Source organism: Scyliorhinus torazame, chromosome 10 (genome assembly GCF_047496885.1).
Source record: "Scyliorhinus torazame isolate Kashiwa2021f chromosome 10, sScyTor2.1, whole genome shotgun sequence".
In the NCBI taxonomy this organism is placed as follows: domain Eukaryota; kingdom Metazoa; phylum Chordata; class Chondrichthyes; order Carcharhiniformes; family Scyliorhinidae; genus Scyliorhinus; species Scyliorhinus torazame.
This window is the reverse complement of record NC_092716.1, coordinates 172,760,726-172,784,605: the sequence shown is the minus strand read 5'-3', so window position 1 is coordinate 172,784,605 and position 23,880 is coordinate 172,760,726. Positions and strand designations below refer to the sequence as shown.

At 45.7% G+C, this 23,880-nt stretch overlaps 1 protein-coding gene across 2 annotated transcripts in view; it reads right to left on the bottom strand.

Annotated features, from left to right (window-relative positions):
* Window positions 1–23,880, bottom strand: part of LOC140431041 (oxysterol-binding protein-related protein 8-like) — a 224,053-nt gene that overhangs the window by 162,062 nt on the left and 38,111 nt on the right. Inside the window, exon 1 of one of the 2 annotated variants that reach the window (XM_072518950.1) lies at window positions 19,426–19,444. The exons of the other annotated variant lie outside the window; for it this stretch is intronic. The gene's annotated coding sequence lies outside the window, so the exon portion shown is untranslated. Of the gene's footprint in view, window positions 1–19,425; window positions 19,445–23,880 lie in introns of those variants that run through there. 2 annotated transcript variants of the gene reach the window in all.

The window sequence follows — 23,880 nt, the reverse complement described above, 5'->3', positions numbered from 1 at the left end:
TATACAAAAAGATGTACTAAAAAGTTCATATATCACATTAGCCAGTAACCAACAAAAAAGGCACCCAGCCTGGCATACAAACACAAGCACCTTTTCGCTTCAGAATATCAGTACAAACACAAAGCTACAACAGTGCTTTAAACATTAAACAGTCAACAGTACAATAAAGTTGGCAGCTATCTGCAAATGCGTTCCTTCAACACCTCATCAAGTTGCTCATTTGGACCTCTCGCTCTCTCTCCTGCAGCTCCTGGCAGTAGACTCTCAACAGTGGAAAGTCACACCAGAAAGAAATGAAAACTGCTTATTGTCACAAGTAGGCTTCAAACGAAGCCCCTAGTCGCCACATTCCGGCGCCTGTTCGGGGAGGCTGGTACGGGAATTGAACCGTGCTGCTGGCCTACCTTGGTCTGCTTTCAAAGCCAGCGATTTAGCCCTGTGCTAAGCAGCCCCTAGTCACACCAACGAGAGCATGCCAGAAGAGTGAAAGAGCACCCTTTCCCCTTCTCCAGTGAAAGCAGGTCATCTTACACCCTCCGTTTCCTCACTCCAGGCCACAGAAGCAAGAGGCAAACACACGGCCTCCAGACATTAAACATGAATCAGTCAACAGTACAATAAAGTCACCAGCAACCTGCAAAAGTATTTCTGCAACACCTCCATCAAGTTGCTCAATCGGATCAATTCGCCTCTTTCTTCCCCTCCCACAGCCGGCAACAGTAGACTCTCAACGATGCAAAGTCAAACTGGAAAGCCATACCGCGCAGAGCACGCCAGAAGAAAGAAAGAGCACTCCTTCACCAGCATTGGTAACAGGTCATCTTACATCCTCGCTTTCCTTACTCCAGGCTACAGAAGCAGAAGAGGCAGCAACAAACAAACACTGCCCCTTCAGGCATTTGTATCCATCAGCAAGAACGAGCAGCAAACACAACCTGCAGCTGGGAAGTGCTCGCATAACTAACAGTGCCAATTCCTTATTAGCAATAGCCTTCAGCTGCACAGCCAAAGGTTGCTCATAGTCAAAGGGAGTTAAAGTGACCGTCACCATACAAGTACGAACAGGGCTTTGTCCTGGAAGTGTTTGGTGAGGCAGCCAGGCAACCGCCGTAGTTGCCCCTGTTATGGTTTTACACAATTTGGGGGATGGGCTGTGGGACCCGCAAACGCTGAGCCCCACACACCCCTTGCCCAGCGGTGACCCCTAACCGATGGTGCCCAGCCCCCTGACCAGGACCAGGCCCAGGCCCAGGCACCCCCCCCCCCCCACCCCCCCAGGGGCTCCATCCGTCAACACCAGCCATCGAGCTAGGTTTCTATTTTTACGTAGGAGTGCTAAACGGCTCCCGTGTGTCCTCTCACTGGGGAGCCGGTTAACTCAGGGGGCTGTTAGATAGGGGGTCCATGTTGTTAAGGAGATGGAGGTTGCCCTTAATTGGTGACAATTGGTGTGTCACCATGTCCAAGTGGGATCCGGAACCCGTCAATGGGAGCAGGCTGGTTAGATTGCGAACCAATCGGCGTCCAGCACGGATCCCGATTACGGCCTCTCCCATGATTTCAGTGTCACACACGGATCCACATCGGGTGCAGTGCGGCCATTAAATCTCACCCTCATGAATTGCTGCTGAGCTGCATATTCAATTCAAAACTGATCCGGAGAAAATTACACAGGAATCAAATTAATGAGGCAGGGATCGACAGGACATGACTAGACAAGGGTATATTCTGGTGTCTGAGCGGCTATCAGAGAAGCTGTAACATGCAGTGGTGTTAGTTAATGGTGAGGTTCTCTGGAAAAGGGAGATGATTTCAAATTCATCATATTCCCCTGTGTTAGTGTTTTTGACAAACATATAAGCAGAGAGAGCTTTATCTTTTAAATTGTTTCTGCTCACCAAGGTCAGGGTTCTTAATGCTGGCACCGAGAATCAGTACCAAGCCCTCAGTGTGCACCCCATGCCTTATATCACCAAGCATTCTCAAGTCAAACGGAAGATGGAGCAGGTGCATAATGAAGTTTGCTTCACATTATGAAGCGCTCCCAGAGCAGCAGCGATCAGATGGAAAATCAACCTCCCTTTACACTGCCCAGTGGCACAGAGATAGCCTGGTTTAGACACATAGATAAACCACTCCCACATGAATCATCAAATAATTTAATATCAGATACTAAACAGTTGACATGTACTAACCTTCACATTACCACTGGGTTCATACAAATTTTCAGCACCCTCCCATGTCTTCAATTGCCTTGGCTCCAAACTCTGGAATTCCCTCCCTAAACCTCTCTGCCTGCCCCTCCTTAATGTCGCTACCTCTTTGTCCAAGCTTTTGGTGACTGTCTCATTACGTGACTTGTTTATCTTTGTCATACCCTCCTGGTAGCACCTTGGGACATACTTCGCATGTTAAAGATGCTCAGTATATGAAGGCTGTTCTTAATGCTCGATGAAACACTCTCAGGTTAGATAAACCAGAGGCTAGGGCCTGGATTTTTGCTGAGTAGGGAAACTTGGGAGCTCTTCAAAAAAGGCAAACAGGAACCGATTTGGAATTCCCACCCCTATTCGTCCTTCTAGCAATTTCTGCTGGCACAGGTTAAGTGTACAGATAGCCCCCACGCAACACTCCCATCTTTGACGGCTCCATTGTGGGGGGTGGGCAGTTTAAACCCCACCCCAAACCATTTTAGTGGAGTTGGGCCCCTTCAGCTCACAGCCTCCCAGAGGCGGCGTGAACCATGGGGGGCACCAGTCACAAAGGGGGGATTAAAAAACCATCACCTGATGTTGGAATCCTTTCATGACAGGTTTTGAAATACAAAAAGTATTCTTTCGGATTAAATAGTTAGATGCCATATTGTAAGTTAGATGTGTTTTAACTGTAGTGATTCATTGCATGACTTTGTCCTTTAAGCATTATATTCACAAGCATTGTGTAAATATTAAAATGCATCAGAATACATTTCCCAATGGAAAAGTGCTTTGATGAATTCAAATTCAATGAAAACACAGATTAGGGTCTCTGGTTTAATGATGTGAAGTGGAATGCTTAGATTCTTTATAAAATGAAAAAAAAACACATTTAGCAGCTTTCACTGAGAAAATAAATGCGCACACTTGCTCATCATCTGCTGTGATTGACATGACATCTGGTATAGTTTAGAAAAAAAAAAGAGGCCAACAGTTTCCCCCCCCCCCCAGTTTCAATGGAGTCTATTGCTTATATCCCAGTTTGTTATTACAGCCGACTCAATAATGAATGCTTTGCCAAATTTCAAAAGATCCAGAACTACTTATCTCAGCATTCTCACTGACAGACTTAAGAGACTATTAAAGGATTATCTCAGTCTTTGATGCGGTTAGTGAATAGATGTTAGTTTGCTTTTACAACAGATTGACCATTGGAGGGACATCCACCCCTTTCCATTGCTACTTTGAGCCAGCCTTCCAAGGTGGCTGGCTCAACAGCATCCCCTCCCTGTCTTCCGGTTGCAAAACTGTGGATGGGGAGCTTTCTAAGGGAGTTGCATCTCCATGGCTGGGAAATTTCCTGACTCAAATTTTCCACCTCCTCCACGAAAACCCAGCCCACGACATCAAGTAACAGGCCCATGTTTTATCATAACTCTCAGGTCAGGCAGAATATAGTTTGGATGTAGGATTATTTGCATACATTATCCCAAGTGCTATCAGGTTAAGCTGATCACAAATCTGACACAGTTCCTGTAACAAGAGTGAACATTTCTGTCTTTATTTTATACCAGATGATCTCATATCACATTGCACACTAATTTGAAAAATATGGGGCAGGATTCTTTGGCTGTTTGCTGGCAGTGGGATCTTTGGTCCCGCTGGTAGCACACCACTGCCCACAGGTTCTCCGGCGGCATGGGGCGGCTTCAATGGGAGTTCCCAGAGAAAGCTGCGGGAGCAGAGAATCTCACCACCAGTGAATGGCACATGCTGGCATGTTACCTCCCCGCTGCCAAGAAACATGCAGCTGGGAGACTGGAAAATGCGCTTATGGTCTCTCATTTTCATCCATCGCTGATGGCTTTGTGTCGCTGATTTTCTCTGTCTCTCCCTTCTATCTTTCATCTCTTAGGCTTCTTTCCCTCAAGTTTTCTTGTTGTGTTTCTCCCTGTCTTTATTCTTTTTGGGTCAGAGGGTAGGAGACAATGGGTCATGGGGCTTGATATAAGCATCAGTAGCTGCAGGCTACATTTGGCAGTTGTATGTAGAGTATGACTCTCAGAGGCATCCATTCAATCTCCTTTCCTTTTATTTATTTTGTTTAAAGGGCAATTTAGCATGGCCAATCCACCTACCCTGCATATCTTTGGGTTGTGGGGGTGAGACCCACGCACATACAGGGAGAATGTGCAAACTCTATACACAGTGACCTCAGTGCCGTGAGGCAGTGGTGCTAACCACTGCGCCACCATGCCACCTTTCAATCTCCTTTCTCAACCACTCTCACTTTCCCCACTTCTCGATCCCATTGATGTCCCTGGGTGGAATTCTCCCAAAACATTTCTAAGTGTAGTCTCCAACAGGATTCCCACCGGGTGGATCAGCGCAATCCTCCCACACTTAGAAGTTTTTTTGGAGATGGGGTGATTCGTTTCATGGGACCCAAAGAAGCCAGCAAGGCCAAATCCTCAGGAGCCCCGATCTCAGAATAACACTGCAGCCACGTCCCCAAACCCTCCGCAATCTCTGGCAAGGCTGACCCCCCCTTCCCCTACAATAGCTGGCAAGGCCACCCCCCGCCCCACAAGTCAGCCACTATGGGTCTGCCAAAGGGCCCACCTCTTTCAAGGCCCCCCTCAGGCCCTGCCCCTTGGCGGTGCCAACCTGGCACTGTACCCTGGCACAAGTTAGCATTGCCAGGGGGCAGCACTCTGACAGAGCACCTGGTCTTTCTAGGAATGACTTCAGTACAGAAGCAACCCCAACAGAAAAAAACTGTGGTAGAAACAACATCTCTTTCTGGGGAGCACCTTAGTACAAAGAAACAGCCCCATTATAAAAAACCGTGGTTAGAAACAAAACCTGCTTAAGAGATGCAACAGTTAGAGTTAAAGGCTATAAATAACTATAAAAACAAATAAAGCTAAGCCCTCCTTTGAAATAGCCTGGTCCTGTCAATCAAGAGGCTTGGAAAAGGTATGGACCATGCAATTAAATGTAAAATATGCAGTTCAAAGCTTTAATTATTCACAGCAAGCTCAGAGGCTTGAAAAAGTTAAAGGGGAGTGAAATTGAATGAGAAAAAAACGTTTCAAAGGTTTCCAACACAAAGGGAAGACCTTTACCTTCATCTGGCAGTTCTTTGGATGTTTGATGTGCTGGGAGAGGCATCAGAGGTTGTCAAGGCTATAGCGGGACGACTTTACCTTTGTCTGACAGAGCATTGAAATGGACAAACTTAAAGAAAGTTGAAAGGTTTACAGTTGCAGAGAGAAAACTTGTCACATGGCCTCCAGGAACCCCCCCCCCCACCAGACGCCCTCCAGCCTTGGCCAGCCCCTGAACCCCCCCACCCTGACACCCTGGAGGTAAGTGAGGAAAGGGTACTTACTCAACCTCATTGTCCCTGGCATCTGTTCCCTGCTTTTAAGAACCAGTAGTCATTTGCACACGGGTGACTTTCTGCTTGCCGTGGCGGGGGGAGGGGGGGTCTGGGGGGCCGCTGCATTCAACTTTAATCCTGCTGATGAGATTTAAATTAATGCAATCGAATTGTGATCTGGGGCGTCATTCTCCGACCCCCCAGCGGGTCGGAGAATGGCCGTTGGCCGCCGTGAATCCCGTCCCCGCTGGTTGCCGAAGTCTCCGGTACCGGATATTCGGCGGGGGCAGGAATCGGGCCGTGCCAGTTGGCGGGCCCCCCCCCCCCCGCTGAATTCTCCGGCCCGGATGGGCCTAAGTCCTGCCGATAAATTGCCTGTCCCGCCGGCGTGGATTAAACCACCTTTTGAACGGCGGGACAAGGCAGCGTGGGCGTGCTCCGGGGTCCTGGGGGGGGCGCGGGGCGATCTGGCCCCGGAGGGTGCCCCCACAGTGGCCTGGCCCGCGATCGGGGCCCACCGATCCGCGGGTGGGCCTGTGCCATGGGAGCACTCTTTCCCTTCCGCCTCCGCCACGGTCGCCACCATGGCGGAGGCGGAAGAGACTCCCTCCACTGCGCATGCGCGGGAAACTGTCAGCGGCCGCTGACGCTCCCGCGCATGCGCCGCCCCGAGATGTCATTTCCGCTCCAGCTGGCGGGGCAACAAAGGCCGTTTCCGCCAGCTGGCGGGGCGGAAATTCCTCCGGCGTCGGCCTAGCCCCTCAATGTTGGGGCTCGGCCCCCAAAGATGCGGAGCATTCCGCACCTTTGGGGCCGCGCGATGCCCGTCTGATTGGCACCGTTTTGGGCGCCAGTCGGCGGACATCGCGCAGTTTCGGGAGAATTTCGCCCCAGGTTCTCGGTCTTTCTAGGCAAGATCCTGATCATGCCAGCTAGAGCTGTTTCAGGGCATTTCTGCAATTCTTCCGGCATAGCGGGATTTGCGCCTGGTGCAACACAGCCGGAGAACCGACCCATCCCCATCTTTCACTTGCCTAGTACCGAATACACTTAACATCAAACCTACAGTCCCACCATTATCTTTCCCTCTTCAAATGACTCACTCACCTTTGGATCCTCATAATGCTTCACTGTCACTCACCTTTAACTCTCCATTGATTTGCCCCCATTCCTTCCTGCTGCCACAAAACATTGGGTGCTGAGACCGGGGGCCTTTCAGCTTCAACCAATTTCCTTTCTCCTTCCTCTTCCTATTCGTTTCCCTCAAATAGGCTTCTTTTTGTTCTCAAATGTTAACATCTAATTTTTTTTAAAAGTCAAATTAGGAACAGAAAGTAAAACACTGACTTTCTCTTCATTTGTGCTTTTCCCTCCCCGTGTCACAGGTGTAAGGGACACCTTGCTGTTTAAAAAGAGAGGTGGTGAAATTATTTCATTTCAAAATTCAATTGCTGATTTTAAAAATTGAAGTAGCACTAAATAAATGAAGTGCTATCTATCTCTTTTCCTCTGACCACCTGGGTTGCTCTATCCCATCAGTTTGTCAATTTCCCACTTTAATGTATTTCTAACTTATTATGTTTCTATAAATGTAAATGTAAATATAAATGTATATGATAAAAGCTACAATAGTTGTATAATTCGAACAGTTCCGCCAAACACACACTAGGCTCATTGCTTTTGAAAACACTGGACACATATTTTACCTCGCCCGGGCAGCATGGTGGCACAATGGTTAGCACTGCAGCCTCACGGCACCAAGGTCCCAGGTTCGATCCCGGTCCGTGTGGAGTTTGCACATTCCCCCCTGTGTTTGCGTGGGTTTTGCCCCTACAACCCAAAGATGTGCAAGGTAGGTAAATTGGTCACGCTAAATTGCCCCTTAATTGGAAAAAATTAATTGGGTACTCTACATTTTAAAAAAAACATGTATTTTTCCTCAGTAAAGCTTTTAAATTTTGTCTCTTGGTTTTCAAAATTATTTGACGAGCTATCGGGCAGAAAATGCGAGGAGGCAAAGCAAAATATCCCCTTAACATTGGCTGACTGATTAGTCATGGTGCATCCCAGGAAATTGGACAGGCCTCTCAGGAAATATCTAAACTCAGAATGATAGCTTGGGGCAAAAATATCAAGTCTCAGCCCAGGTTTTTTGTGCGAGGCTGACGCCAAGTAAAATACTAAAAGATGCAATGGTAATTCACGGAATATAATTCTGCTCTTATTACAAATGAAGTACTGTAAAAGAGCTGCTGAACTCTTACTTTAGATATTAGAAATTACAGCTACTATGAAAAAGATGTTAGGCGAAAATTTTTAGAAATCACCGAATGATTTTTGGACAGCCAAAAATCATTACCTCGATTAAGATGAAGCAATCTTGAGGTAATATACCTGTAATTATAAAACAGCAGCAGTTGTGCATCAATGGAATACCTCTAGCACTGAATAGACCCACCAGATCCAACCAGATTCAGAAATGAAAGGTACTTTGGGTTTTTAATGAAATCATATCACGAATATTGAGTTTAATGCAATAGGTTTTTAAAAAGAATTAACAGGTTAAAGTAGAAGCTATCCTTGCTTGTCAAGCGATAAATACTGGTGCTCAGAAATCATTAGTTGGCACTGCCTCGACAACTAAAATAGCTTCCTTGATGTGCCGATATGTGTAGATTGGAGACAGTCATGTGGATGACTCTATTTTCTCTCAGCACCGCAATTAAGGGAAGTATAGGAAGTGCAAGACAATTTATATATTTACTTGAAAAGAAAGTGCTTCAATCAAATCCCTCAGCATCGTTCAGAGCTCTGACCATTAGTGTTCAAAGCATCTGAACTGAGTGGGTGTGTTGGATCTTGTTCCATTGATCAGCAACATCTCATCTTGAAGGTGTAGCAACAAAGGCTTTAGCTATTTTATGCAAGTGTCTTGCTGCTTGTCAGACTCAGCCACATCACCATAAGACAAGAGCATATTAACAATTAATTCTACTTTTGTTTTATTTCCACATTTTTTTTGCCTCTTGGTTTCTGTAACATTTAAACTGAAAACAAATTTGACAGGGTAAGTTTTAATTGTTAAATTCTGGTCTGGAGACATGTTACTACCAGAGTTGGAGAATCTCCAATACATTCCATGTATCCCTCATGTGTGATGTACAGTAACTGATCTGTACATAGTGTGAAATGCGATGTGTCATTTTTGTGCATAAGGAATCTTAATTTGCTTATGGAAGTTAATGTTGAGTTATGAGAGCAAGAATTAGAAAGACCTACCAGATACCCCTATTTACATGACAGCGTTGCAAATACTTGGGATCTCAGCAACTATATGATTTTTCAATCTTTGTTTTCATTACAAGTTTCAGCTGAGAGAAGGACACAGAGGTGAAGATTTTTCTCTCTTTCCATTGCCCATTTCCCTGTTACCCATGATTCACCAGCAGGATTTGGCTGAGTTGTGATCCTCTTCACGGTCAAATAGTCTGGTGGTCGGGTGTGAAGTGTCAAGAACTGCTGAGTAAAAGTCCTTTGTCACTGAAGCATTTTACAACAATTACAAGTGGTTCCTTCGGACTCTTGTCGTTGTGTTGGCAGTTCTGCAATAGTGCACGCAAAGAGCTTCCTGTTTCTTAACTGTCAAATCTCCCCCGTCTCCAATTAAATCTCGCTGCATTTCTGCTTTAGCAACTTGGGCTGATGCTGCCGGTAATGAAATCCCAGTGGGTGGCAAGCTCTGTCCTGTAGTGGATTATACTGTAAATAGAACTTTCTCCATTCCCTGCAGGTATTTATCTAAGCAGGCAAGATATTTCCATTTAAATTAAAATGGAGGCCATTATCTTACAATGTCAATAAACCTGATGACAAGAAGGTGCAGCTTTCAGCATCTTTCTATTAGATTTTGCCTCCCTTGATCAATTGAGTGGTATAGGGACAGTGTTTAATGACCATGCTTAGTACTTAAATCAGACATACAGAAATGATGGGTCCATTAAGTGTGGCACGGTGGCATCCTTTTCACATCCACCCTTTCAAGGCACCTCAGGATCTTATATGTTTCAATCAAGTCGTTTCTTACTCTTATAAATTCCAGCAGATACTAGCCTATCCTGTCCAACCTTTCCTCATAAGCCCATTCCAGGTATAGACAAGTAAACCTTCTCGGAAGTGCTTCCAACACACCTATATCCTTCCTTAAGTAAGTTGACCAAAACTGTACACAGTACGCCAGATGTGTTCACGAGAAGCATAACATAGAACATAGAAAATACAGCACAGAACAGGCCCTTCGGCCCACGATGTTGTGCCGAACCTTTGTCCTAGATTAATCATAGATTATCATTGAATTTACAGTGCAGAAGGAGGCCATTCGGCCCTTTGAGTCTGCACCGGCTCTTGGAAAGAGCACCCTACCCAAACCCAACACCTCCACCCAACACCAAGGGCAATTTGGACATTAAGGGCAATTTATCATTGGCCAATTCACCTAACCCGCACATCTTTGGACTGTGGGAGGAAACCGGAGCACCCGGAGGAAACCCACACAGACACGGGGAGGACGGGCAGACTCCGCACAGACAGTGACCCAAGCCGGAATCGAACCTGGGACCCTGGAGCTGTGAAGCAATTGTGCTATCCACAATGCTACCGTGCTGCCCTTGAGAACAAATAAATCTACACTATATAATTTTACCGTAATCCATGTGCCTATCCAATAGCTGCTTGAAGGTCCCTAATGTTTCCGACTCAACTACTTCCACAGGCAGTGCATTCCATGCCCCCACCACTCTCTGGGTAAAGAACCTACCTCTGATATCACTCCTATATCTTCCACCTTTCACCTTAAATTTATGTCCCCTTGTAATGGTTTGTTCCACCCGGGGAAAAAGTCTCTGACTGTCTACTCTATCTATTCCCCTGATCATCTTATAAACCTCGATCAAGTCGCCCCTCATCCTTCTCCGTTCTAATGAGAAAAGGCCTAGCACCCTCAACCTTTCCTCATAAGACCTACTCTCCATTCCAGGCAACATCCTGGTAAATCTTCTTTTCCAAAGCTTCCACATCCTTCCTAAAATGAGGCGACCAAAACTGTACACAGTACTCCAAATGTGGCCTTACCAAAGTTTTGTGCAGCTGCATCATGACCTCACGGCTCTTAAATTCAATCCCTCTGTTAATGAACGCGAGCACACCATAGGCCTTCTTCACAGCTCTATCCACTTGAGTGGCAACTTTCAAAGATGTATGAACATAGACCCCAAGATCTCTCTGCTCCTCCACATTGCCAAGAACTCTACCGTTAACCCTGTATTCCGCATTCATATTTGTCCTTCCAAAATGGACAACCTCACACTTTTCAGGGTTAAACTCCATCTGCCACTTCTCAGCCCAGCTCTGCATCCTATCTATGTCTCTTTGCAGCCGACAATAACCTTCCTACTTTTGTATTCACTTCCCCTCGTGATAAATGACAACATTCTATTCGTTTTCCTCATTACTTACTGTACCTGCATACGAGCCTACTGCGATTCAAGCATTAAGACACCCAGGGTTGGCATGTGGTACAGTGGTTAGCACTGGGACTGCGGCACTGAGGACCCGGGTTCGAATTCCGGCCCTGGGTCACTGTTCATATGGAGTTTGCACATTCTCCCCATGTCTGCGTGGGTTTCACCCCCACAACCCAAAGATGTGCAGGTTCGGTGGATTGGCCATGCTAAATTTCCCCTTAATTGGGAAGAAAAAAATAATTGGGTACTCTAAATTTTTTTAAAAATTAGGACACCCAGATCTAAATGTGAATGTGGGAGGTATGATCAGCAAGTTTGAAGATGACATGAAAATTGGTGGTGTGATTAATAATGAGGAGGAAATCCTCAGATTACAGGGTGATATAGACAGGCTGATGAAATGCGCAGAACAGTGGCAAATGAATTTTAACCCAGGAAAGTGTGATGTATTTTGGGAGGTCTAAGAAGGCAATGGAATACACAATGAACAGTAGGATGGCAGGACGTACAGAGACCTTGGGTGCATGTCCAAAGATCCCCGAATGCAGCAGGACAGGTAGATAAGGTGGTTAAGAAGACATATGGGATTGAATCACAGCGCCTATGCTTCCTCAGGAAACAAAGGAAATTCAGCATGTTCACATTGACTCTTACCAGTTTTTGCAGATGCACCATAGAAAGCATCCTTTCTGGCTGCATCACAGCCTGGTACGGCAACTGCTCTGCCCAAGACCGTAAGCAACTACAGAGAGTCGTGAACACAGCCCAGTCCATCACGCAAACCCGCCTCCCAGCCAGTGACTCTGTCTACACCTTCCGCTGTCCTATGTTTTTTCATGTATGGAACGATCTGCCTGGACTGTATGCAGAACAATACTTTTCATTGTACCTCAGTATACATGACAATAAATCTAAATCTAATAAAGGCAGGATCAGGGAGGCTATGATGGAACATTCATTGGACGATCAGAAAAGACTGGCTGCATCACACGAGAAACAGAGAGTGACAGAATTGCAGAAAAACTCATTCAAGGGGTCCTCTCTAATTTGGACAGTCAGAAACCTGATAAAGAGAATCACATTGTCTTTGACTTTGAAGAAGAGAATGAAAACAAGGCACTGTTTGAAGATATCAGAGGGAGTTCTAAAACCAAAGATACAAACCTATCAGAAGAAGAACATAAGATCAAATAAAGATACTGAAAGAATATAGACAGAGTTGTAGGGAAACACCAGGAGGCACTTTGATAAGTAATCGTAATTAAGACATAAGAAACTCTGAACCAATAAAGCCACATCCGTCTCGAGTAAAGCCATGGAGACTGGCTCAGTTAGAGACGGAGATACAGTGCTTGTTGGATTTGTGCAGAAACAAGTGAAAACGCTGTGGTCCATAGAACACCAAGTAGCGTTTGGGGATTGATGGCCATGTTAGTGGGCCGACGAGTGCTGGCTACTCCGGACTTTTCAGACCATTTGAAATGGCCACAGATGTCAGTGTCCTGGGGGTAGGGGCAGTGCTACTAGCCCATCAACATATATCTGATATGACAATAAACAAAGCTTAGTTTACACAGACCATAACCCACTTGCGTTTATAGAGAAGTTTAAAACCTGGAACGCAAGATCCGTTGGAGTTTATTATTACAGCAGTTCAATGATAAAATTGTACACATTCCTGGGAAGGGTAATGTGATTGCGGATGCTTTGTCACGTGTTTACAGGCTGACTAGTTACCGATGTAGTGACTGGGAAGGGGACTTACATAATGGGGATGGATAGATATGCGTTTGTGATCTATGTCTTGCATACCTCATAATAAAACGTTTGTGCCCTGACGTTTCATTCCATTTAAGGAGGAAGGTTTGCAAGGGTCCTTCTCGCTGATTCGCTTATTTCCCCTTTCTTTATTTTTGCTGTTACCATTTTGATCAATGGATGCTTAATGGGCATGTATCTTTAAATCAAGCAGGAGAGAGAAGGAGGAATTCAAGAAGTTGCATCATAGTATATGGTGTTGCTAGCTTTGGATAGCAAGACCCAGACTTTTCAGCACCCGAGAGATGGGGTGTGACTCTATTCGATTGATTGGCTGGTGGCCAATGAATGGGCCAAAAGACCATATTCTGCCCGGTAACAGGTGGTGATTGGATCCTGCCTGAGTGGTATGGTAATACATAATGATCAGTAAGACGCTAGGAAGTACAGAAGACTAGAGAGACCTTGGGGTGCATGTCCAAACATCCCTGAAGGCTGCAGTACAGGTAGATGAGGTGGTTATGAAGGCATATGAAATACCTTCCTTTATTAGCCGAGGCTTAGAATGTAAGAGCAAGGGGGTTATGGTGGAACTGGAGAAAATGCTTGTTAGGCCACAGCTGGGGTCCTACCTGCAGTTCTGGTCACCACACTATAGGAAGGATGCGATTGCAATAGAAAGGGTGCAGAGGAGATTTACTAGGATGTTGCATTTCAGCTCTGAAGAAAGGCTGGTTAGGCTGGGGTTGATTTCCTTAGAGCAGAGAAGGCTGAGGGGGAACCTGATTGAGATGCACAAAATTATGAGGGATGCAGATAGGAAGAAACGTTTCTCCTTAGTAGAGGGGTAAATAAATAAGGGGCATAGATTTATGCTAAAGGGCAGGAGAATTAGAGGGTATTTGAGGATAACCTTTTTCACCAAGAGTGTGATGGGAGTCTGGAACTTGCTAACTGGAGGTAGGAACCCTCACACTATTTGAGAAACATTTAGATGGGTTCATGCCATAGCATAGCATACAAGGCTACAGAACAAATTCCATAGAATAGCATACAAGGCTACGGAACAAATTCCATAGAATAGCATACAAGGCTATGGAACAAGAGCTGGAAAGTGGGATTAGAGTAGACAGGTGCTTGATGGTCAGTGCAGTCACGATGGGCTGAAGGGCCGCTTTCTATGCTGTAGAACCCTATGACCCGTATCTCAGATTCTACAATTTCTCACCATTTAGATCATGTCAAAATGGATAATTTCATATTTTCCCACATTATACTCCATTGCCAGATCTTTGCTCACTCATTTAACCAACCTATCTATCACTAAAGCTGACCGAAATGCACAGCACAAAACAACCCCCACTTTGGCATTCATTTGTGGTAAATTGGCGGTATCAGTCAGAAAATCCTCAGGAAGGCTGGTTTTGGAAACAGAAAAATGCCTCACTTCTTGAGGTTTGCTTTGAGGTGGATCCTTTGTGAGCGCAAAGGAAGCTTCACCCTCCTCTGATCCTGTACCATACCAGGTCGGCTCCATGATTAATGCAGTAATGTGTATCTATCCCATAATATATATTAGCCGACAATGATTAATGGAACAATGTAAAGAGAACTTCACTCTTTCTCAAATAGTCAACTCCAGAAAATACTCAGGAGTCTGAGCTTTCTCTGATTGACCTGATCTTCTTTAATGTCAGGATGCTCTTCGGTTTCTTGAAGATTATTACGTTTTTGTGGAAATGGATTCATTCTCCTTGTGTCTGCATGAGTTTCCTCCAGGTGCTCCGATTAACTCCCACATTTCAGCACCCGAAAGATGTGCTATTAGGTAATTTGGACATTCTGAATTCTCCCTCTGTGAACCCGAACAGGCGCTGGAATGTGGCGACATGGGGATTTTCACAGTAATTTCATTGCAGTGTTAATGTAAGCCTACTTGTGACAGTAATAAATATTAAGATGTTTCAGTCGGGCTCTAAACGTGGGTGTTCACTTGGGACAAAAAGACAATTCTAAAAATGGTTCAGAATTATACCAAATCCCCAGGGAGCTCCCGAGTGGTTCAGTTAGTAAAATTGGAACAATCCAGAAATTCCGTGTTTGACCCCAGTCTCCCAAGGGCTTGCTGACATCAGCCGGAAAGGCAGTAAGAGGCACTTCAATGCCAATAGCATGGAGAGGGAGAAGGCAGCTTGTGTTGCAGAGGGATATGAACATCAAGATGAGGGACATGATTTAACGCAAATGTACATGACGGGCGTGTTTCCTGGTGCTTGCACCGCTGAGAATGACTCTGCTATTAAATGGGACTCTGCTTCATTTTTGGGTCTCGGCGAGGAATGCCTCATCGAGTCTGCACTTAGGCTCACTTCCTGCACCAACAAGCTCCGCTCAGCAGTGCAGGAAGAGATTGTGGCGCCATTTAAAAAAGGCGTCCCGATCTCTCGATCCCAACATCGCGGCCTCCGGACCCTCCAACATCCCAACTCACCAATTAGGGGGTCAGCGTGCCTCATGATGGCAGGGCACCTCCGGGCCCGATCCCCAGCATGGGCAAGATGTCACCTGGGCACCTTGGCACTGCCAGCCTGGCACCCTGCCAGCCTAGAAGTGCCACTTGGGCCAGGGGCCCTCAATCGCCTGGATTTACCAACCTTGTCGTGTCCTGAGCCAGGTGCGATAAGGCCGATAAATGCCGCCCAAGAATTTTACATTTGAGGTATTGCTGGATGAGGGGCCAATGTAAATTAGTGTAAACAGGGGTGACAGATGCTTAGATGTGAATATATCAAATGGATATAGGATACTTGACTCAAACAAGAAGAATGGCAACTTGGGTGAGAAACTGGAGAGTTTTCTGATGTCCCTGTATTGGCACCACAGCCAGGGTGCCTTCAGGAAAGGAGAGAAAATAAGGAGATAAGGAGGAACATTTCAGGGCATCTACAGAGTGGCTATGGGAAAGGGATAGTTTAATTGATAGAGAATATGTAACATACTCGAAATGCAAAGCTTTATCTGCTGCTAACTGGTTTTTGTGTTCCAAATTGTATGCAAACAGGAGCAACTGTCAGTTCGGTGATTACAGTGGAATATGCGCACGTCTCACGCAGATACCTCCGGACTGCAGAAAGAGCTGCATCATCACATTTAAAAATAAAACAACAGGTTCTGCGACATGAATGCTGCTGCTCTACCTGCCACATTACAACATGTCACAAAGTAAACAATGCTGTGCATAGTTATTGGTTCGCTCTGTGCAGTATGTAAATAAACCACAGTATGAATAAACCACAATCTAAATTGCATCATCTCTTTTGGTGGACTCCAGTCACAATTCTGGTGCGTTCAAGACCGCGAAATTCAGTCATACCCGGGCTTTAAGTGCAAGGTTCCTACATGGAATAATCAGGGTGAAACCTCAGCCTGCTCCGACAAGGCAGTCGAAATAAGGATAATGGACATTCGCTTTCACCTGTGGCTGGCCAGCTTAAGTGCAGGACCTGAAGATGGCAGCAGATCTGGCTCCTCCGCCGTCGGGACGCCCCGATCTCAGGCTAATGCTCTGCTTCCCCCCACCCCACTGGCAACGAACCTCCCACCATCGCCGGAGTCTGACCCCCCGCCGACCCCACAAATCGCCGGCATCAGGTCCGCCCTCCCCAAATTGCTGGCTTTAGGCCTCCCCTCACCCCCCACAAATTCGTCAGCATCAGGCCCCCTCCCAAATTGTCAGTACCAGCACTCCACAGCCCCATGATGAGCAATACCCTCTATGGGGTCGCCAAATGTCCCTCCTTCAGGCCCCACGTCTTGCTAACCAGGTCAGCACCATCAGGTCGACACTGCCAGGCAGACATTGCCTGGGGACATTGACAGGGAACAGACCTGCAAATGGCCCCGACAGCCCTAGGGGTTACAACGGCCTCTGACCCCCCCCGCCCCCTCCTGCCTCGCCATCAAACCTGACTTCATGTTGCACTGGCGGGTGGGAGAATTCCAGGAGACTGGGGAATTTGGCTTAAATCACACCTTGCATATTTAAATGATGATTTAGACATGCTAGTCTGATTCACGCCCAGTGAGGGTGTGAACCAGGTCATGCCAACTGGAGCAGGCTGGCAGCATCGGAAACTGTTTGGCGCGGGCGCAAATCCCATTTTGGGCCTCTCCCGGAATTCTCCCAACATAGCGGAATTTGCACCGGGTGCAATGTGGCCGTGGAATCACCCCCAATAACTATCACCAAAGAAAAAGTACAAGGAAAGCTAATAGGGCTAAAGGCCGATAATTCCCCTGTACCCGATGGGTTGCATCCGTGGATATTAAAGAATGTTGCTGCAGAGATAGCGGGTACACTGGTAATAATTGTCCAAGAATACTTAAATTCGAGAAAAGTCCCAAGAAGATTGGAAAACTGCCAGTGTAACATCCTTATTCAAAAAGGGAAACAAAAAAAAAACAGGTAACCATAGGCTTAACTTCTGTCATTGGGAAATGTCAGAGTCCATTATAAAGGATGTAATAACAATAGCATTTAGAAATACATAATATAACCAATCAGAGTCAGCATGGTTTCATGAAGGATAAATCGTGCCTCACAAATTTATTAGAATTCTTTGAGGTGGTAATGATCAGGATAGATAAAGGGGAACCAGTATATGTAATATACTTTTATTTCCAAGAAGTGTTTAGTAAGGTTTTGCACGGGCAGCACGGTGGTGCAGTGGTTAGCACTGCTGCCTCACGGCGCCGAGGACCCGGGTTCGATCCCGGCCCCAGGTCACTGTCCGTGTGGAGTTTGCACATTCTCCCCGTGCCTGCATGGGTCTCACTCCCACAACACAAAGATGTGCAGGGTAGGTGGATTGGCCACACTAAATTGCCCCTTAATTGGGAAAAAAGGAATTGGGCACTTTAAATCTATTTTTAAAAAAAGCACTTTAAACTTATTTTTAAAAAGTTTCGCACTAAAATAAGGTAAGAGCCCATGGTGTTGGGGGTAGCATATTAACATGGGTAGAGGATTGGCCAAACAATAGAAAACAGAGTGTTGGGATAAGAGAGGCATTTTCAAGATGGCAACCTGTAACTAGTGGCATGCCACAGGGATCAGAGCAGGGGTAACAATTATTTACAATATATATTAATGACTTGGTTGAGGGAAGTTACTATTGTCGAATTTGCGGATGACACAAAAATAGGCGGGAAGGTCTGGATGACACAAAGAGTCTAACATAGACAGAATGGGAAAACACTTGGAGATGGAACGTAATATAGGAAAATGTGAAGTTATGCACTTTTAAAGGAAGAATAAAGGAGCTAAATATTATTTAAATGGTGAAAGACTGCAGAAAGCTGCAGGACAGAGGGGGTCCTCGTGCATAAATCACAAAAAGCTAGCATGCAAGTTCAGCAGGTAATAGGGAAAGCAATCGGAATGATTTAAGCAAATGCAGTATAATATAGTTTCTAAAACTATACAAGACACTAGTTAGACCACACCTGCAAGATCAGTCAGGAAATTAAGGGTTACGGAGCTAAGACAGGAAAGTGGAGTTCAGGATTCTCATATCAGATCAATCATGATCTGACTGAATGAGGGAGCAGACTTGATGGGCCGAATAAGTCTTATGGTTCACTATCTGCAAGGTTCAAGTCAAGATTGTGATAGAATATTATCCATTTGCCTGGATGGGTACAGCTGCAACAACACTTAAGCAGCTTGACTCCATTCAGGACAAAGCAGCCCACTCGATTGGTACTCCATCCACCACCTTATTCATGTGTACCATCTATAATGTATGCTGCTGCAATCACCAAAGCTCCATCGAGAGCACCTTCCAAACTTGTAACCTCCTGGAAGAACAAGGGCAACAGTGAAGCAGTGGAGGCTCCTTCATTAAATGTTTTTAAGATAAAGAGAGATAGTTTTTTGAAGAATAAAGGGATTAAGGGTTATGGTGTTCGGGCCGGAAAGTGGAGCTGAGTCCACAAAAGATCAGCCATGATCTCATTGAATGGTGGAGCAGGCTCGAGGGGCCAGATGGCCTACTCCTGCTCCTAGTTCTTATGTTCTTAACAGATGCATGGGAATACCACCACCTGCAAGTTCGCCTCCAAGGCACACACTAACATGACTTGAAACTATATCACTGTTCCTTCACTGTTGCCGGGTTAAAATCGTGGAGCTCCTTTCCTACTGCACTGTGTGTGTACCTACACCACAGGGACTTCAGCGGTTTGAGTTGGAGGCTCACCACACCTTCTCAAGGGCTACTGGTCTATCCAGAGACACCGACACCATGTGAAGGAATAAATAAAATATTCAAAATGGTAATTTATGGGTTAAAGTGCTGGAATGTCTTTTTGTACTTCGGAGTCTGAATGATCTTGTTCCAGATGACGTGTGAAATGATCTGTTCTGCAGGAATGAGCTTTCTCATGTTTACATTGGGGGCTTTAGACCCATTTAAACCCAGACCAATTTAAAATGTGTTCAACACAAACAGACCACTGATGCAAATCACTTTTATAACATTTAATTTTTTTTAACCAGTTTTCCTACCTTCAGGCAGCGGAGAGCATCAGATCTGCGAGGACACACTTTCGGGACAGAGAAAAAAAAGAGAGCGAGCGTGGGGCTCAAGGCCTTCAGGCTGCGGCGAGCATCGGAGCTGCGAGGGATGCACTTTCGGGACAGAAAATAAAAAAAAGTGCCCGGAGCTCGGGGCCCTCACCGGACCTGTGAACACTGCTCAGACAGCGCGCTGAGTTTGAAAAACAACCAAGAGGGACATCACAGGAAAGCAGTAAGCTGATTGGTTGGTGAGAAACGGATATTAGGGACTGTGCCTAAATAGCTGAAGCTTAAGAAAAACATATTATTTGTTGAGGAAAGTATTACTTTTAGATTTATTCTGGCCTAAGGCATAAAGGTTTAGTTGTAAGACATGTCAGGTGAGGGCAACTGAGTGGAATGTGTGGCCTATCAAATGAGGGGAGTCTTGGACCCCTACCAGTGTCCCACATTTGTGGGAAGTGCTCCCACCTGCATAAATTGGAGCTTCGGGTGTCTGAGCTTGAGCAGCAGTTGGAGACACTGTGGCGCATTCACAAGGCTACGTATTATGTATATAGCACATTCACAGAGGCAGTCACACTACAGCTGACGGGACAAGAGGAATAAAGGAAATGGGTGACCACCAGGCAGTCCAGGAAGAACAGGCAGGCAGTGCAGGAGCCCCCTGGCATCCTGCTCACAATTCAGTATTCCATTTTGGAAGCTGATCAGGGCGCTGGTACTCAAGGGAGTTCAGTTAGGGGCACGTTTCTGGCACCACAAGCGGCTTGACTATACAGTGGGGAAGAGGAAAGGTAATAGGAGATTCATTAATCAGGGGAGCAGACAGAGGTTTCTGCCGCCAAAGGCGTGACTCCAGGATGGTATGTTGGCTCCCTGGTATCATAGATATCAGAATTTACAGTGCAGATGGAGGCCATTCGGCCCATCGAGTCTGCACCAGCTCTTGAAAAAGCACCCTATCCAAGCCCACACCTCCACCCTATCCCTGTAACCCAGTAACCCCAGATAACCTTTTTTGGTCACTAAGGGCAATTTATCATGGCCAATCCACCTACCCTGCACATGGTTGGACTGTGGGAGGAAACCGGAGCACCCGGAGGAAACCCACGTAGACACGGGGAGAATGTGCAGACTCCACACAGACGGTAACCCAAGCCAGGAGCTGTAAAGCAACTGTGCTAACCACTGTGCTACCATGCTGCCCCACTGTGCTACCGTGCTATTAGAGATGTAACTGAACAGCTGCAGGGCATTCTAAAAGAGAGGGTGAAAAGTCAGAGGTTGCTGTACTGTTGGTACCAACGCTATAGTTAGAATGCAGGATTAGGTCTTGCATCAAGAATTCAGGGAGCTAGGCAGTAGATTAAAAAGCAGGACCTCTAAGGTTGTAATCTCTGGATTACTCCTGGTGCCACTTGCTGGCGGGTATGGAAACAGGAAAATAGGGCAGATGAGTACATGGCTCAAAGGTTGGTGCAGAAGGGAGCATTTTAGATTCTTGGATGACTGGGACCATTTCTGGGGAAGGTGGAACATTTACAAGAGGGATGGTCTCTACCTAAACTACATTGTGACCAACATCCTTGCAGGTAGGTTTGCTAGTGTTATTGGGAGGTGTTTAAACTAGTTTGGCAGGGGGAGGGGACATAGAGTATTAATAAAATAGAGACACATCATGCTACAGTAAAGGAAACAAGTCAGTGTGAGTTCAGCAATGTTGAATGTCAAGAGAGCAGGACAAGGCTGGATGGTCTTTACATTAATGTTAGGAGTGTAATAGGTAAGACTGATGAGTTAAGGGTATGGATTGATACATGCAATTGTGACATTGTTGCCACCACGGAGTCATGGTTTAGCGAAGGGCAGGACTAGCTGGTTAACATTCCGGGGTACAGACGAGACAGAGGAGGGTGTAAAGAAAGAAGTGGTGTTGCACTATGAATTAAGGAATCAATTACTACAATGAGGAGAGATGATATCTTGGAAGGGTCTTCAAACAAGGTCTTATGGGTAGAATTTATGAATACAAAATGGGCAGCCACATTACTGGGAGTGTATTATAGGCCCCCAAAGAGTCAGTGGGAAATAGAGGAGCAGATATGTAGACAATTTACTGAGGTGTATAAGAACAATAATCGGGTAATTATACCAGAGGATTTCAACTTCCCCAACATAAATTGGGATAGTCATAGTGTAAAACATTTAGAGGGGGCGAATTTCTTGTCACGTATCCAGGGGAGTTTTTTATATCAATATGTAGAAGGGCCAACAAGAGGTGGAGCAGTGTTGGATTTGGTTCTGGGGAACGAACCTGGACAAGTGTTCAATGTGGCAGTGGGGGGCATTTTAGTGATAGCAACCACAACACAGTACGGTTCAAGTGTGTTTTTATTGAGGCATTTATAATTTTAACATTCTAAACAACAGAGCGGTCCAACACACACAAAATCCCCACAATAACATACCCAACTACCCCCTGCCTAACTCCTAGCTACCCATATATTAGATTCCCTGCCCTTATTCTTCACTTCATTTAAATTAATACTTCTCATTGGTCTTCACTCAAGAGGAACAGAACTGACGTAGGTACAGAATTCAGGAAGTGGGACTGTGAGGACCTTGAGGAGTTTGACATAGAAAGTGAGGCAGTATTGGAGGCTTTGACAGGTTTAAAAATAGACAAGTACCCAGGCCCAGATGAAATGTGTCCCAGGTCGCTGTGGTTCCCTGATACAAGTTTTTAATTTCTCATTGGCCATGGGGAAGTGTCAGAGGACTGGAGAACAGCTAATGTTGTTCCACTTTTCAAGAAAGGTGTCAGAGATAAAACCAGGAATTACAAGCCGGTAGATCTCATGTCAGTGGTAGGGAAACTATTAGAGAAAATTCTGAAGGAAATAATTAATTTCCACTTGTAAAGACATGGGTTGATTAGGGATAGTCAGCTTGGCTTTGTCAGAGGGAGGTCATGCCCAACAAATTTGATAAAATAGAATTTTTTTGATAAAGTGGCCATGTGTGTGAATGAAGGAAGTACAGTTCATGTAGTTTATAAGGATTTCAGCAAAGCCTTTGACAAGGTTCCACATGGGAGACCGATTGAGAAGGTCATGAAATTCAAAGAAACTTGTCAAGATGGATCTAAAACTGGCTTAGTAATCAAACACAAAGTTTGGTGGTAACTGGAGAACGGTGCCCAATGGCGCATAAATAATATAGATGAGAACATGAAGGGAATGATATTTAAGTTTGCAGACAACACTAGGATTGGTAGGATGGTTATCAGTGAAGAAGAGGATCATAGGTTACAGGAAGATATAGATGGGTTGGTCAGATGGGCAGAGCAGTGGCAGTTAGTACTTCACCATGATGCACGTTGGAAGAAGAAACAAGACAAGGGAGCATGTAACAAATGGCAGCACACTAGGAAGCTCAGAGGAACAGATGGATCTCCAGGTACTTGTTCACAGATCCTTGAAGACAGCAGAGCAGGTGAATAAGGTAGTTCAGAAGGCATATGGGACACTTGCCTTTATCAGTCACGGCACAGAATATAAGAGCAAAGGGGTTATGTTGGAACTGTATAGAACGTTGGTTAGGCCACAGCTGGAGTATAGTTTGCAATTCTGGTCACCTCACTTTCAGAACGAGGTGATTGCACTGGAGGGGGTACAGAGGAGATTCACCAGGATGTTACCTGGGTTGGAGCATCTGAGCTATAAGGAGAGACTGGATAAGCTCGAATTATTTTCTTTAGAGCAGATTAGGCTGAACTGTGTATTGAGGTGTATTGATTGAGGTGTAAGAATTGGACAGGGTGAATAGGAAGCAGCTGTTCCCCTTGGTTGAGGGATCAATCCCAAGGGGGCATAGTTTCAGGGTGAGGTGCAGAAGATTCCGAGGGGATTTAAGAACATATTTGTTCACTCAGAGGATAGTGAGAATCTGGAATGCACTGCTTGAGACGGTAGTGGAGGCTGGAAACCTCACAACCTTTAAAAAGCACTTGGAAGCACTTGAAACACCATCACATTCAAGAATATGGGACAAGTGCTGGTAAGTGGGATTAGCACGGGTTGGGGGGGTGGGGGGGGGGGGGTGGTTTAGTGTCAGTGCAGACTCAATAGGCCGAAGGGCCTTTTCTGTGCTGAATGACGCTATGGCTCTATGACTCTCCTGTGGTATGGCTTTATGGGCAACAGCAGACTTCAGCTCACTGACCAAGTAGAAGTTCTTCACCTGTGAACGGAGACAGAATAGGGGCATTGGGAGGATTTTAACTGAGGCTGGGCTTTAAATGGTCACGAGATAGGGGGATCACCCCATAAGTAAGAACAGCATATTTAGCTGTGGGGGCACCACAACTAAATTAGTCTCTGCCCGTACAAAGTGCACACCCACTTCGAAGAATGGCTCACAGCTAGCACAGTGGTTAGT